The sequence below is a fragment of the Neofelis nebulosa genome, chromosome 16 (genome assembly GCF_028018385.1).
Source record: "Neofelis nebulosa isolate mNeoNeb1 chromosome 16, mNeoNeb1.pri, whole genome shotgun sequence".
NCBI classification, from domain to species: Eukaryota; Metazoa; Chordata; class Mammalia; order Carnivora; family Felidae; genus Neofelis; species Neofelis nebulosa.
The window spans coordinates 28,172,093-28,189,613 of record NC_080797.1 but is presented as its reverse complement, the minus strand read 5'-3'; positions in this window follow the sequence as shown (position 1 = coordinate 28,189,613).

Sequence of the window (17,521 nt, the reverse complement as noted above, 5' to 3'; positions counted from 1 at the left end):
AGGAGGCCAGAGGAAATTTCTGGGGTCTTCTTTGCCATGCCAGGCTGGGGGAGGAGGGTGGCTCATGCCCAGGGAGCTCCAGACAGCTTCTGGAAGGGTCTGTGACTGTGAATCCCAACCACACATGCTGCTGGGCCAGCCTGACTCTATCCCCACAGGGGTGAAGCTCCTGGGGCCCATAGGTTCTGCTCTAAGCCTGTCAGCCCCTGTTCCCACCTACCACTTCCTCTTTGCTCTCTCTCTCTCTTGCCCTGGGCAGGCCCTCCTTGCCTGGGGCACACCAGGCCCACGAACATGGCCGTGTTAGACGTGTGTTATCTCTGATAGCTTACACATCAACTTTCTTTCCCTCCCCACTGACCTCCCACCCACGGGGGCTGAAGCTGAATGTCACATACTGCTGTTCTAACGCAGACAGGCCTGGCAAACGGTTGATGGTGGATGGATGGATGAGTAAATGAATGGAAGAAATAGTTTGTCTTCATGTACAACCCAGGCGAGATTGGATGGGGGTCTGACATCTCTGCCGACCCCGAGGCCACGGAGCTGGGCTGAACACATATACAAGGCCAACCAGGGCCCCTTACTCCCCAAAGATGGGCACTCAGAGTTAGGCCTGGGCGGTGTTTTTCCCGGGACTCTGAACCAGAACTGGTGGAAACGAGCCCTTCCCTTTCTGATCCTAACAGTACGCACCCAAGAGCCAGCAGCCGTCTGTGCGTATGCCCTGGCAAGTGAAGAAGCTGGTAGAAAGGAACTCCACTCAGCAGTGGAGGGAAAGTGACCCAGAATTGTCCCAGGTCACGTGCTGGCTGTGGGGTGGACTCTGGCAGGAAGTGAGTTGGGTTGAGGGCTCACGATGATTCTGTGTGGCAAAAATGAAAGAGCTTTTCAGGCCCTTCGAACCTGCCCATTGGAGTCCAGGGCTGGCTACGGGTCCTTGCACAGGGAGTTATTTTGAGCCCTGTTCTGCCTCACAGAACTTTCCGGACAGGGTGGGAGGGTGGGGTGGGACGGAGGGTGCTCTACTTGCATGAGGCCTGGAGGTCTTCTGGAAGAGAGAATAAAGTGGTTTCGGGGGCCTGATGATCAGACCCTAGAAGGCCATGATGGATGCTTTCAAACAAAGAAGGAAGACCAAAGCTTCCCGATGCCAAGAAGTTGCCCATGGACAAAAGGAAACCGACCATGATGTAGACGAGAGAAGAAATTCCGGTGTTCCATCTCGGAACACTGTCCCACCACCAAATACTTCCTGGCTTATTCTTTAGGGTCTCTGAGTTCTCCAATGAAGGGGACAATGAAGCTGGAAGAGTGAAGATGCTCCAGAAGATTCAAGAGGATTGGAGGGGAGGGGAGGTTGGAGCGTTAGTTTGGGAAGTGAACTCATGTCTCCACAGGGCTTTGGAAGGCTTCTGTCTTGACTGGGTCTTAATCCAGTGACTTCTCCTGTGTTCCCAGCAAAACGGTCTTTCAAGAACCAAGGTGAGATAAAGACACGATAAACAAAGCCTGAGAGAGTTTACCCCCAAGATACTCCACTAGAGGAACTTTTAAAGATGTGCGTCCAGAAGAAGGAAAAATGATTACAGGACCGTTTTCTATGCAAGAAGGAAGCATGGGAAAACAAAAGTGTAAATGAATATGTAACTCCAGACAACCACTGTCTGCAGTAACAATATTTATAATACTTAATTTGAGAAGTCTTAAAATGTTCAAAAGTAAAATACTGGGCAATAATACTTAAAAGAGGATTATGGTTCAAGCTTTCTAAACTCTGTGTTGTTTAGGAGGGAGGATATACTTTAAGTTATAGAAGCAGGGTAAAGTTGTAAGAAAAACCAACAGAGAGAGGGTATTTAAGTTAGAAACCACTAGAGAAGCTTAAAACGGCATGAAAACAACCTTTAATCAAAAGAATTAAAGGAGAAAAACATGGAAAAAGAGGGGCAAGTATAAATTTTTAAAAAGATGGTATTCAAAAGTCCAAATTTATAATAATCACAATAAAGATGAAACATTTAATGATAGTTGAATAAATTGTCAGATCGATTTTTTTTTTTAATCCTTGCTATGTGGTGGTGTCAGAAGAATTTGGTGGTCTCAGTCGGAAGAGCATGTGACTCTTGATCTCAGGGTCATGAGTTCGAGCCCCGCGTCGGGCTGACAGCTCGGAGCCTGGAGCCTGCTTTGGATTCTGTGTCTCCCTCGCTCTCTGCCCCTCCCCCCGCTCATGCTCTGTCTCTCTCTCTCTGTGTCAAAAATAAATAAACATTTAAAAAAATCAAAAAATCAAAATAAAATCTTAAAAAAAATTTTTTGTCCAAGTCCTTGCCCTGTGTTAATCTATTCCTGGCTGGTGTCTGGATTGAATGCAAGGACAAAGCCTTGTATTCATAAATCAGGCACAACAGAAGGGCCGGGAAAAGGAATAGTTCACGGACCTGTTATCTCGACAAATCTGCAAACTTTTAATGTGATTCAGGGCCATGCCCTTGGAAACGAGATTTGATGTGACTAGCACACAGGCATGACCTGGGTCATGATTCCCTCTGATGTCCTGCAGGCATGTTGTCCTGCACACACAGCTCAGTTCTGAGTCATTTTAGCTTCTGGACAGCTTACGGGCAGAGGGCGCCTGTGCATCTGTCAGATGTAGGTCAGAGGTGTTGGACTGAGAAAATGGATAAGGCAGGCACAGTAACCCTGATAACAGGAAGCAGAAAGGGAGGGACTTTCCAAGTTGGAAAGAGGGTTCGGAAGACAATAACCACTTCTGCCCTCCCCTGCTTAGATTTCTGGTGATACACCCTGTCACAGGGGTACTTCCCTCTGTTTTTCTCTCAGCAAAACTTGACATCTGATTACTAAGAGAAGGGAGAAGAAAAGGGAAACTAACATTTCGTTGACCTGTATTCCCTGCTAGGGACTGAGCGGAGGTGTTAATACGTTGTTTTATTTAATTATCATACCAGATCCATACAAATAAGGAACCATTCTGACGATGCATTTGAGAAAGCAGGGGCTTGGGTGGATTAATAATGTGCCCAGCTCACGGAAGTATGAGGGGATAGAGCAAGAGGAAAACTGAGGAAAGATCAGTGGTTGCCAGGGGTAGGGGAGGAGGGACGGGTGAAGAGGCAGACAACAGAGGATTTTTAGAGCATTGGAACTACTCTGTGTGAGCTATGATACGGACACGTGCCATGATACGTTTGTCTAAACCCACGATGGGGCGCCTGGGTGGCTCAGTCTGTAAGTGTCTGACTTCAGCTCAGGTCATGATCTCGCAGTTCGTGAGTCCGAGCCCCACTCGAACTGTGCTGACAGCTGGGAGCCTGGAGCCTGCTTCAGATTCTGTGTTTTCCTCTCTCTCTGCCGCTCGCTTGCAATCTGCCTGTCTGTCTCTCTCTCTCAAAGATAAACATTTAAAAAAATGTAAACCCATGAATGCACAATGACACGTCCATGCAGGTTCACTGAATGTAACAGATGTACCAATCCGGTGGGGGAGGTTGACAACAGGGCAGACTGTGCACGTGTGGGGGCGGTTTTGTTTTGCGGTGAAGATAAAGCTACTCTAAAACAAAACAAAACAAAAACACAAAAACAAAAACAAAAAAGCCGATTTTTAAAAATAGCTCAAATGCACTACCTCAGAAGAGAAACTTCCGGGTTAGGGTTCTTGCCAGCTTGTTGAAAAGGCAGGTTTTAAAACTCCACTCTTATTCAGCAGGGTTTAATGGAAGCCATGGACTCAGTTATTCCTAAATTCTCATCTCAGATTAGATTTTTAAAACATGAAAACACAAACCCCACTTCTCTGTTGTTTATGAGTCACACCTTAGGCGTTAAGAGTATGGAATGGTTGCAAAGTCAGAGAATGGGGAAAAATATACGCGGCAAACACTACCCACAAGAAAAATGGGACATCTCTGTTCATAGTAGAGAAAGAGAACTTCTACAACAAAAATGTTTATTAGGGATAGTGTTAGGATACGCCTGCTAAATGTTTCCCAGAAGTGGGAGAGAAGTTCCCTAAGATGCAGCCCTCAAGCAGTGAAGGATAGGAGCTGGTGGATATGAAGAGCTCCAGTGTCTTCCTTTTCCTTGGGCAATTCTGGGAAGCATCTAGCAGGCCTATCAGAGGTCCCAACAGTCAAGCTCCCGTTGCCTACAGCCGTGACATCAGTCAAGCTCCTGTAATTAGCTTTTCTTCCTTCCCTTCTCAGTCACCCTGCCCTCCTTTCTGGAATCACTCTCTAATAACCTACCTGAACCCAAGTCTTTGTTCCAGGCTCTGCTTTTAAAGGAGCTCAAACTAAACACTCAGGGTGCCTGAGTGGCTCAGTTGGTCAAGTGTCTGACCCTTGATTTTGGCTCAGGTCATGATCCCAGGGTTGTGGGATTGAGCCCTGCGTCAGGGGGCTCAATGTGGAGCCTGCTTAAGATTCTCTCTCTCTCTCTCTCTCTCTCTCTCTCTCTCTCCCTTTGCTCCTCTCCCCCTCTCACATGCTCTCTCTCTAAAATAAAATAAAATAAAATAATAATAAAGGAGCTCAAACTAAAAATTTACACTAACGGATTTAAGAAGAAAAACACATGATCATCTCAACAGATCCAGGGGGGAAAAATGATGACATTCAGTACACTTTCATGAAAAAGACCTTAGCAGATTAGAAGGAAATTTCCTTAACCTGATAAAGAGAACTTACAAAAAGCTTATGTATATATTATTTTTAATAAGTAAATCTTAGGAGTATTTCCTTTATATTTTTTTAAAGTTTATTTTGAGACAGAGAGCAAGAGAGAGCAGGAGAGGGGCAAAGAGAGGAACAGGCAGGATCCCAAGCAGGCTTTACGCTGTCAGTGAGGAGCCCAATGTGGGGCTCAAACTCATGAACCGTGAGATCATGACCTGAGCCAAGATCAAGGGTTGGATGCTTAACCGACTGAGCCCCCAGGTGCCCCAGGAACATTTCCTTTAAAAGCAGGAACCAAACGAGGATGCCTACTGTCTCTGTTGGTATTTAGCAGCACCAGAGGTCCTGGACAGAGCAGTAAGACAAGAAAAAGAAATTAAAGCCGTAAGGATGAAAAACAAAAGAACAAAACTGTCAGTATTTTCATATGATATGGTAGCCTGGGTAGTAAATCCAAAAGAATGATCAGAAAAGTGATTCAAAATAAGAAGGGATTGGGGTCTCTGGGTGGCTCAGTTGGTTAAGCGTCCGACTCTTGATTTCGGCTCAGGTCATGATCTCACAGTCCGTAGGTTCAAGCCAAGAGTTGGGCTCTGTTCTGATGGCACTGAGCTTACTTGGGATTCTCTCTCTTTCCCACTCTCTCTGCCCCTCCCCTATTCTCTCTCTCTCAAAAATAAATAAACATTAAAAAAATAATAAGGGATTTTAGCAAGGCAACTAGCTATCAGGTCAATGTCCAAAAATAAGTTGCTTTTATGTGTATCAGTAACGTACAAAAGTAGAATTAAAAAACCACATCATTTATAGTAGCAGAAAAAGAGGAATAAACTAGCAAAATATGTATAAGACCTACAGTAAGAAGTTACAAAAGAGATTCATCATGAACCCCAGATGCAATCCCCGGAGGAAGGGGACCATCCCTTTCTCCATGCATCAGCTCCGAGCACAGTGCCCTTGGCTAGAGCCATACCCACGTGGTCAAAAAGGCAGCCCCCTGCTTCTAAATCGGCCAAGCAATGACAGAGCAGGAAAGAGGAGGACAATAATAGGAAACGGGCACAGAAGCAGGGTCAGTAAACTCTTGAACTCAGAGACCGCAAGGGGAGCTTCCCCCGCAGGGAACATCGGCCCAGAAGGAACTCTGGGGACCCGGGAGGGCGCCGGGGTGGGCCTTCCCCTCAGTCCAGGGGAATCAGGCCAGGGAGGGGAGGGGACTACAAGTCAGGCGTGGACCCTCCAACCCGGGCTCCCAGGAGGGAAGGAGAAGCGTGAGGTTACCTGTCCTGTGCTAAACGGAGGAATGTTCCAGGAAAGTAGGGCGGCCTGGGGTCTGGAGCCTGGAGACGCGAGAGAGGCCGAGGTGCTCAGGGCCTGTGGTTCTGCGTCTGTGAATTCAGACCTCCCCTTCCCGCGGCACTCAGGAGTCACGTGCTTCCTGTGATGGGCTCCCACCTCAGATTAACCTCCTGTCAGCCCGCTCCCTCTTCTTCTTTTTTGGTTTTTGTTTTCAATTTTGTTAATGTTTTATTTAAGATTGAGCGCGAGTGGGGGAGGGGCAGAGAGAGGGAGGGAGATCCAGAATCCGAAGCAGGCTGTAGGCTCCAGGCTCTGTGATCTCAGCGCAGAGCCCCGATGCGGGGCTCGAACCAGCCAACTGTGCGATCATGACCCAAGCTGAAGTCGGAGGCTTAACTGACTGAGCCGCCCAGGCGCCCCTCCCTCTTCTTTTAAATGGTGACAACATTTACACGCCAGAAGATTTACCGCGGTCACTATTTTAGCAGACAGTTCTGTGGCGTTCAGTACATTCACATTGTTGTGCGGCCATCGCCAACATCCATCCATTTCCGGAACTTTATCATCTTCCCAAACGGAAACCCTGTCCCATGAAACACTAACTTCACCACCCTACCCCCCGTCCCCCCAACCAGGCTCTGGCAACCACCGTTCTACCTTCTGTCCGTACAAATTCGATTATTCTAAGAACCACATATGAATAGGATTGTACAGTATTTGTCCTTTGGTCACGGGGTTACTTCACTTAGCGTGATGTCCTCGAGGTTCATCCATGTCGTGGCATGTGTCAGAATTCACTTCCTTTTAGAATTCTTTTTAATGTTTATTTACTTTTTGAGAGAGCGAGACAGAGACAGAGTGTGAGCAGGGGAAGGGCAGACAGAGAGAGAGAGAGAGAGAGAGAGAGAGAGAGAGGGAGACACAGAATCAGAAGCAGGCTCCGGGCTCCGAGCTGTCAGCCCAGAGCCCGACGCGGGGCTCGAACTCACGAACCGTGGGATCGTGACCTGAGCTGAAGTCGGACGCTTACCGACTGAGCCACCCAGGTTGAGCAACATTGCAGGTAGGCACCACATTTTGTTTATCCATCCATTGGTTGATGGACACTTGGGTTCCTCCACCTTCTGGCTGTTGTGAATAACGCTGCTATGAACGTGGGCACAAATATGTCCCTGAGTCCCTGCTTTCAGCTCTTTGAGGTGAATGTGGTATTACTGGATCACGGGATAGTTCTATGTGTAATTTTTTGAGGAACCGCCATACCATTTCCCCCTACTCTCTCTTTTGATGTGCAGTTTCTGCGCTACTGGGGGCCTTTGTCGAGTAGCCAGTTCCAGGATGAGCCACCTGTTGTCCCCCCGCACGAGGCTACTTAATGCCACAGAGGTGGCATTCCCTGTACCTGACATGCCCTGCCACGAGAAACTTCTATTTGTGACTAAGAACCATTGCTTTCTCAGATCTTGTCACACCTGCCGCATTGCCTAGCAATTTAAAAAAACCTACCCTAGCAGAGTGGTTTTGCTCCAGTAGGTAGAAAATATCAAAGCCAGGTGCAGAGGTGGGGGCTGGGCGGCCAGCGAGGCTCACCCGCGAGCGGGGGATCTTGCGACCACAGGCCAGCCCCACAGCACACCATTTAAACTCCTCGCTTAGCGAAGTCACAAATCAGATCGTGTGAGAGGCCACAGGACAGTCAAGGGCATGAGTGCTGAGGGTCTGCTGGGCTCTGGAACAATCTGTCTTGGTACTTTTGTGCCTCAGTGTCTTCACAAAAGTTCTTTTTAGAAACTTCCTGTCATATATGCTGACAAAACAAAGCCAATGTAGAATGTTGGGTGGGAGGGCATCAGGGCCCAAGTTGGAGGAGTTCATGTGACTTGAAAGTTTTGATGGCATCTGTTATAGACATAAATTGGGATGCATATCCCACTTGTAATTTCCCCAGGAGTTACGTCTGGACTTGGCCCTTTTTGCGGGGAACGCCTCCTTTCCCTACTCCAGAAGGTTTTCTAGGGAGCTTCTGTCCTCCGACTCAACCCCACTTTCCTGCCAAATGACTTGTCCAAGGTTGGCATCATGGTACCCCAACTTCAGGTCTTACCTTGAGTTTTGTTTTGTTTTGTTTGATGGGATCGTTGTTTAGCAGGTTGAAGAAAGAGCCTTTCCTGCCTGGTTGCAGAAGTTGGAGGACAGATGTTGCCTGAAGTTATCACACCATTCACAGGAGAGAAGGGATCTGTAGAAGGCGAGGAAGTCAAAATGTACAGAGAAGAGGTGAAAACATTCCGATGATGTTCTACTCCCTGGTTCCAGCCATTCCTGAAGACTGTTCCTGAAGGTTGGTTTCCACGGGCCTATCCTGTTGCCATTTTTGCTTAAACCAGTTTCAGCTGGTTTCTGCCTTGTGCAACCAGAGTCCATAGTAAGAAACCATGAATCGCGCCAGAGAACCTGATCAGTCAACCAAGGAATGTTCCAGAATAAAATTGCACAATGTTTGGATTGGCCCCAGCACCAGTGGCTTAATATGGTGCTGGGTCTTCACAAGAGGATGGGGGAAAAGGCATCAGTATTTGAGAACATCTCCACATGTATTTTGGTTCAAGCTTTAGGAAGTAACACAGCATTTTGGCAATTGCGTTCGTAATTCTCAGTAAGAGCCAAATTGCATAGTACTGAAGAAAGTAGGAGTGTGTAAGCAGTTCACTGTAGATTGCTTTGCCTCACATACTGTTCCTTCATAATTCAGACTTGCTCTCTTTTGTCAGAGGCTTGCTGCATCAGGGCACGCCATGGGCCACGGGAACACGTGAGTTGTCTGAGAAAGGTATGTGAGGCTTGTCGCTGGAGCCCCTCCAGGACCCCTCGTACCTCATGAGGCATCAGGCCCCAGAATCATTCATCAGAGCCAGGAATGTGGTAACTTGAAGTGGGGGGCGGGGGAGGCTGGCTAGACCTCCCTGCTGGCTGAGTGCAACCTTGCAGACCCAAACTTGTTTTCAGAGGGGGCACAATGAGAGAAGGGGTTCAGGAAACAGGATTGAGCCCCGGCATTTACAGTGGATCTCACTGACCCGTTCTCCTGTCAGGGTGTCTAGACCTGGTCCCCAATGCTGTTTCTGACTCTCCTAAAATATAGTTAAATTGGAATTTCAGATAAATTATTTTTAGCATGTGACCCTCGCTGCATATCGCAATAGTTGCATATTCTGTGTGTGTGTGTGTGTGTGTGTGTGTGTGTGTGTGTTATGGTTTTTTAGGCTCTCCAGGTAATACCAGCATGCACAACGCTGAGGACCAGCACACGGGGTGGAAAAGCAGAAATGTGAGTGAGAAGTCCAGAAGTAATAGGGAGGAGATGCACGAAGGCATGGTCTAATTTGGTGCGTTTGGGAAGGCAGGGGTCAGCTGTGGGCACAGAGCACAGAAGATGCATGAAGAGGCAGCAAAGTCGTCCGCAAATCCCCAAGAGTGAGCTCAGGAAGGGGAAGGCCAAGGCGATCCGTCTTCAGAAGGAAGGGTGTCATCTATTCTATTGAAAACAGTATCATACTCCACCTGGATGCCCAGCTTGACTGAAGCCTGGCTGTAAAGCCCCAAAAGCCATCTCCAATAGAACTGTCTATGCAGCTTTTACCCCTAGAGGTGCTGGGTTCACCCCAGAACTGTCCAATTATAACCCTGTGTGCCTGCTTTGTTTTTTATTTTTAAAAAATGCTTTATTTATTTTTGAGAGAGAGAGACAGAGAGAGACAGAGTGCAAGTGGGGGAGGGCCAGGGAGAGGGAGACACAGTCCAAAGCAGGCTCCAGGCTCTGAGCTGTCAGCACAGAGCCCGATGTGGGGTTTGAACCCACAAACCATGAGATCATGACCTGAGCCAAAGTCAGATGCTTAACCGACTGAGCCACCCAGGCTCTCCCTATGTGCCCACTTAAAAAGCTGCACAGACCATTTGGGTCCATCCCTGACCAGCAGTCCTCCAACTCCTGTTTCTGCTCCCCACCATTTTGATCACATTTCATGTCTATTTCCTTCCCTTCTCTGCTAGGTTTCTGGTGTCTTCCTCTTTGAGCCACCAAGAGCAGGCTCAGTCAATGCTTGTTGGATTTAATTAAGCATAGGGACTTGGTTTTCGGAGACATGAGTTTTACAGCAAGTGCCCTCAAATTTGGCATGCATTAGCATGGAGAACCCCAGCCCCAGAGTTGCTGTTTTAGCAGGTCTGGCATGAGGCCTGAGAATTTGTATCCCTAAAAGTTCCCAGGTGATGCTGATGCTTCTGGTCCTAAGACCGCGCTGCTTTAGCAAGAATGGGAAAGTGCTCTCGGTTTAAATAAAGTACAAGTAGAAACCAGAGGTTCAGAGTAGAAATGCTGACCAGGTCCTTGGAAGGCTGGTGCTTCACAGACTCATTGGCCTACAGGCTGAATGACGGAGACTGTGGGGCCAGTCTGGTGGAGTTAAAAGAACCTGTGTTTGAATCTCTGCACAGCTCCTTGCTGGCTGTGTGACCTTGGGCAAGCTGCTTAACTTCTCTGAGCTTCTGTTTGCTCATCTGTAACATGCAGAAAACCCTAACAGACTACATTTCTGCTGTGCTTACTCCATATGGATGTGGAGTTGAGTAGTTGGTGGGTGGTAGCCGAACAGGCATCCAGCAGCAGCAGCAGCAAGAGACCACGCAAAGATTATTCCAGGCAATTGGGATCCCACATTTAAGCTCCAGGGCCCTCTCCCCCACCTCAGAGCCCCCTCAGAGGGCTTCTGGAAGGAATAAATCCAATGATTTGTAAAACATTGGCTCAGAGCCTGGCACATGATAAGTACCTGACCAAGTTTATGATAGTCGTTACAACTGGTGCCTGGACGTACACCTGTCTGTGTCCTTGTGCTCAAGAATGCCTTAGTACACATCTTGACTACTGCACGGATCCACAGAATGTCAGACCCCAAGATCACCTCCATACACGGAGGGACCCGTACATAGTATGTTACGTGTTCATCCTGGAGTGAGAAAAGCTTGTGAATATGCATTATTTCGAAAACTACTGGCTCTTGAAGGACTTTTGTTTACAAAACCAGGTCCTTTGGCCTTGTTTTTGGATTCCGGTCTCATCTCCTATGGAGCAGCCTGGCCGAGTTGGCAGGAGGAGCAGTAGCCACGCCCAGGTCAGGGGTGGGACCCGAACGCTGCCACCAAGGGAGTAGGAAGAGAGGCTGCACTCGGGCGCCATCTAGAGGCTGACAGGAGTCCTGCTCAGTCTGTAAGGCCTGACGGTTGAGTTCTCCAAGTGTTGTGGCAGTGCTAGATCCCATTTCTTTGCAATCACAAGGAGTTTGGAAATGGGCTGGGATCCTGAGAGGCTGTTTTTAAGGAAGGTGATCTATACAGAGGCAGTGAATGTACCCATAAACACCCAACAGACAAAGAGCTGAGGGAGGGAGAGCTGGGAGGGTCTTTACAGAAGGGAGGTTGCCTTTTCTCCGGAAAACATGGATGTCAGGGGAGCCACTAGCTGTCTTTTCCTTCCTTTAACCTTCCCTGCAAGGGAGAGAATAAACTGAGATGCTTTACTAGGAACCCAGTTGGGAAAATGAACTGCTTCCTTAGGACAGACACCAAAGGCAGCTCCTTGAGAGCTCCTTAGCTTGTTGGAAGAACAAAGGCAAAAAATCCAAGAAGAGATCTATGTGGTAATTTTTTGGATTATTTTACCATGAGACTATTCTCTTTTGGGACCTGAACGTTAGACTGAGAGATATTTAGGGGCACCTGGGTGACTCGGTCCGTTAAGTGTCCGACTTCAGCTCGGGTCACGATCTCACAGTTCATGAGTTGGAGCCTCGCATGGGGCTCTCTGCTGTCGGCACAGAGCCCACTTTGGATCTTCTGTCCCCCTCTCCGCCCCTCTCCTGCTCGCATTCTCTCTCTCTCAAAAAAAGAGATTTTTGAATATGGTTAAAGATTATTTTTTAGAAATTGGATACTACCAGGTCTTTGTATTTTTGAAATGGTTCTAATCTGCATATTCTGTAAATGAGACCTGCTGCAGGGTCAGGGCCCGGCGGCAGGGATAGGACCTCATGGGGCTGGCACTGGGGCTTGAATCTGTCTTCCCTGTTCCCCCGCAGCTACGCAGGCTCTCCAACCACAAGGAGGCCACACAGCCAGTAAGGTTCTGTTCCAACAACAGAGAATTGCCTCAGTTCCTCTGTTGGTGTGTAAAAGGGCCTCAGAAGCTGACAAAGTCAAGGCCCCACCACCTCCCGGGGGCCCCAAGTCACTTCTGGCTTCTGAGCAACTTTCCAACTTTCTGTCCATTCAGATCACAACCTGAAGGAGCATTAACCCACCCACTTGTATAGTCCTGGGTCTTGTCAGTCTAAAGTATACCATGCTTGGCCCCCACCAGCCCTGAGCTTTCACCCATATTCAGGTTAGTGCTTCCCTTGGCTCAAACCTCCCATGTGCCCTCCGAAACCTGTTTTATTAGAGAGAAATCGGTCCATATCCCTCACATCTTCCCAGACCCTCCAATTCCTTGCCCTGGCTGGAGCCTGGCCCTCCTCTGACCATGCCTCTTTTCCCCCATTCCTCCTGAGTGGAGACTTCCTGTATCTCTGAGCTGGGTGGGCGTCGGGTATTAGCTGATTCCTCATGGCTTCAGTGTTTTGAAAGCAAACCCACCCTCATGTGCTGTGCCCTCCCTCCCTCGAGGCCCATGCCAACTCCGCATCTCAGAGAAGGCCATTGCCCAATCTGGGATTCCTAGAGGACTTTGGCTCTGTTTTCCTACCTACCCCTACCTCCCCTGCCCCCTGACTCTTGCTGTCACCCTGGGCAACCCTAGTGTCTACCAGAAGACCCTGCTATACCTGAGCCTCAATATCCACTCACTTCCTCAAGCTGTAAGAGTCTTCTTTACCTTCACTCCACCACCCACCCCTGCAGCCAAGTCTTACTTTTTCACCATGCAATACTCCTCCACCTCTGTATTCTCCATCTCCAGAATCTTCTCTGACCACATTCCTATCTCCCTCCATCAGCCTGGACCCCAAGGTCAACCACTTTCCCATCCACTCCCTCAGTGTCCCCTCTTAGCACTTGCCGTGCCCACTCAGTACCCCCACCCCCAACAGGCTAAGTGACCCCTGCAGGCTGAAGCCTTAGCCAAGGGCACTTGCCTCAGCCTACAGTAATGCATAAATGAGACAGAGCTGAGGAGGGGGCAGATCTGCCTAGCAGAACAAGTGAGAGGCTTCACCTTGGAGATGCAGGGGAAAGACGGTGGAAGCTGGGAGTGACATGTCAGAACGGGAATGAACTAGAAGTTGGTTCATAAAACATTTGACCCCTGATGCAGAAGGACGGATAGTGGTCGTCAGTCCCTAGGCCAACAATCAGAAGACTCTTCTCCAAACACACTCAAGAACCTTGGAGCAAAGACCTCTGCCCTTTGGCATCTAAGATTTCCCCATATAATAACCTAAAAACAAGGCGTACCAGCTGAAAACTCTACTCACCAACACAGGGCCTCAATCAGCTTTTTATTTGCCTCATTTTTTAGTATGTATAAGCCATGAAGCATCAGTAACACTTAGGAAAATCTGTAAGTTGGGAAAGAGAGATCAAGATAAACAAAAATTACTCAAAACGATATACAGATGATACAGGGAACTGAAGAACTACCCCCCCCCCCCAATGTCCAATTAGTATCCTGAAATACTAATTTCCCCTTAAGAAAGGGTCAAGGATCCAGAGCCCTTGGAATTTAAAAATTATTGCTGAGGGTCAGGCACATGGGTGGCTCAGTTGGGTGGTTCAGTTGGTTGAGCAGCCGACTTCAGCTCAGGTCACGATCTCATGGTTCGTGAGTTCAAGCCCCGCCTCAGGATCTGGGCTGACAGCTTGGAGCCTGGAGCCTGCTTCGGATTCTGTGTCTCCCACTCTCTCTGCCCCTTTACCACTTGCTTGTGGGCACTCTCTCTCTCTCAAAAATAAATAAGCATTAAAAAAAATTAAAAAATAAATAAAAATTATTGCTGAAACTAAGAAAAGTGTTCCAGAAGGAATAAAATCAACAAATGTCATATAAGAAATAAACCATAATCGACACCAAGGATCAAACCCAGAGTTCTAACATTCTACTGTTGAAACTCCCAGAAAATAAAAACAGAGAAAATGGAGGGGAGCCAATTATTTAAAAATTAGACAAGTCAACCTTTCTTGAGGTTTGAAAGAACTCGCCAGTGTCCAGCACAATGGAAGAAGTCCCACATGCAGACACGCCTTTAGGGACAAGCAATAACGAGATCCTCCCCAAAGTTTCCATGGAACACACTCTACGGGGGGCCAGTGGTGGGTGCAGGGGGTCTCTGACTGTGGGCTTGGCCACGTTTCTTCAGGGAGCTGGTAGCTTAAGGAAACCAGGTGATGGACCCTTGCTCACTCTGCTGTAGTAAGAGAATCCACCGGAAATCTGATGACCACAGCTATTTCTCAGCCCCAGGGATTGGCTTGTGGAAAGTAGGATTTTTAAAAAGTATACATGATATCATTCAAGTTTGGATTTAAAAACTGATACACATTTATTTTTAATAGGTGAGAGATATGCCAAAGCATTGACCGTATGTCTTGGGAGCTTCCTTTTTGCAATAAGCACTATGGCCTAGATCAATGGTGCTCAAACTCTGGGGTATGCCAGAATCACCTGGAAATCAAAGAATGCAGAGCTACGGGCTTGTTGAAGCAGGATAGGACCGGGCCTGTGTAAATTTCCTGTTTCCCACACTATGACTCTGATATGATCAAGGTTCAAAAAACACTGACCTAGCTAAATATCCTAAGACCTACAGACAACAGCAGTGTGTTGAGTTATCCTGGTTATAGCAAATCCTACCTGAGAGGGCTTCCTTTCCAACAACCAACGTGTTCTCCACTCCGTCTTCCCTCCCACTCCCTGTGACGGCCACCTGACCACTTAGAGTGACAAAACATGGCACACATGTTGGAAGGGGAAAAAGCAGTATTTGCTAAGCAATAGCTGTTGTGGTGTTATTTTTTTTTTTTAATTTTTAAAAAATGTTTATTTTTGAGAGAGTGTGAGTGAGGGAGGGGCAGAGAGAGGGAGACACAGAATCCAAAGCAGGCTCCAGGCTCCGAGCAGTTGGCACAGAGCCATATGTGGGGCTTGAACCCACAAACCAACCGTGAGATCATGACCTAAAGCCAGACGCTCAACTGACTGAGCCACCCAGGCACCCGAGTTTTCTCTTCATTATTGTCTGGTTTATCCCTCAGTTTCCTCCCTTTGCAGCATAAGAGCAAGAAGGTGGGCTTCTGAGCCTTCCAGAATGGAGGTCAGACCCTCAGCTTCATGCTGCCTGGGGCCTAACATAAATGGTCCACCTTCTGCCCCTCAGTCCTCGCCTCCCTCCCCCTAAAATTGTTCTGGGGAGGTGGGTGCTAATGAGAGGAACACTCCTTCCCAGCTTCACCCTCCTCCAGTTCCACCAACCCAGACCTCCCAAGCCCTGGGAGAGATCACTATGGAGCCGGCAGGCCCTGTGGGGCTAAGGGAAGAGTGTGTGTGTGTGTGTGTGTGTGTGTGTGTGTGTGTGTGTGTTGGGGGTGGGGGGTGCTATGGCCCTGCCCCTCCCACCTTCCCTTGCTGAGTTCAGCCACTTCTCAACAGGGGTCACCTTGAGCACAGCTAACCGCCAAGCCATCATGTTATCGCGGGTAACCATAGAAACCGAACAGGGTATTCAGGATGGGGGTAGGGGAGGTGGATGAAAAAGCAGCAGGAGGAGGATCCCTCTTCTCTGACCCCTCAGATTGTCAACAGTACGACTTCCTTAGCTGGCTAAAAGCACAAATGGCTTGGCATTGACCTTTAACTTTCAGGTGAAGCGTAGCAGCCTTTCTCCTGGATACTTTCTACCTAAAGTTCTAGTCAAGATGGGCTCAGCTGGGCTGTGGTAACTAACCCAGCCCGTCTGGGCGGCTTAACACAAGGGTTTGTTGTTTGTTTGTTTATTTATTTTGCTGATAAGAAGTTTACTCCGAGTCAGGAGACTTTTCAGGACAGCTGCGTTCCGTGTGGTGACTGCATGATTCAGGTTGCTTCCATTTTGTGTCCTTTCAATATGTAGACCCCACGATTGGCCCGTCACTGTGTCAAAGGAAGACAGAGCTGGAGGGTTGTGCCCCAGCTCTTAAATGCTTTGAGACTCAAAAATGCCACATTTTACTTCCACTCCGCCCTCCCTGCCCACCCCGCCCCCCCCATTGGCCAGAGTTAGTCACACACCCCAACCTAACTTCAGAGGAGGCTGGGAATGTTGTCTTCCTAGGAATCCAGAAAGAGGAAAATAAAATAAGATTTGTTAAAAACATTATTATCTCAGGGGCGCCTGGGTGGCTCAGTCGGTTAAGCGGCCGACTTCGGCTCAGGTCATGATCTCCCGGTCGGTCCGTGAGTTTAAGCCCCGCGTCGGGCTCTGTGCTGCCAGCTCAGAGCCTGGAGCCTGTTTCAGATTCTGTGTCTCCCTCTCTCTGACCCTCCCCTGTTCATGCTCTGTCTCTCCCTGTCTCAAAAATAAATAAAAAAAAGTTTAAAAAAAAAACAAAAAAACCCATTATTATCTCTGCCACTCCAAACATGCTTTAAAAAAAAAAAAATTTGAGGGCAGTAATTCGAGATATATATATGTACCTTCTCAGAGAATATCCTGTTAGTACATGGTGTTTTTTTGTTTTTTTTTTTTAAGTAGGCTCCACACCCAATGTGGGGCTTGAACTCACAACCCTAAGATCAAAAGTCATACGCTCCACTGACTTAGCCAGCCAAGGCGCCCCTCTGTTAGTATATGAAAAGCCTCTGAATAGTACTGCAGTAAATATGAAAACCGTCTTCAATCCATCATTTCCCAAGTTTATTTGGTCATAGAACCTTTTCTCCCTGAGTGTAATATTCCTTAGAACTGGTATTCTGAGGTGCAAACTTGTCCTAAATGAGTCAACTGTGGCCCTTGGTTTTTCTGCCTTGTATAACCACTCTCAGGGCACCCATGTCTGGAATACCACATAGCCCTGGCAGAATCCTGGAGAACACCACCCCACCCCCCTCCAATTGTCAACAGTTCTCCTGCAGGCCTCCACTCCCTGCTTCCTGTGATTCATACCCGGTCAGGCAGTGTTTTCCAGAAGCTCATCACTGCAAGAGGTGGGTCTTAGTCATAGATGCTTATTTGGAAGGGACCAGAGTCCAGCCCGTGACCCAAGGAAGAATTTCTTCCTAATCTGTTCAGGATGAGGCCTTTCCCTTCTGCTGGATTCCTCCAGAGACCCAGCGCTCACTCACTTGCCAAGCCTCCTTTGGCACCGTTGGGCAGCTCAACATCCCGTCCGGACCATGCTCCCCACTGGGCTAGCTTAAACCCTCCGGGACAAGACTGCAAAGCCAGTTTCTCATCACGTGACAGATGTCTGAGGCCACGACAGCTCTTGTT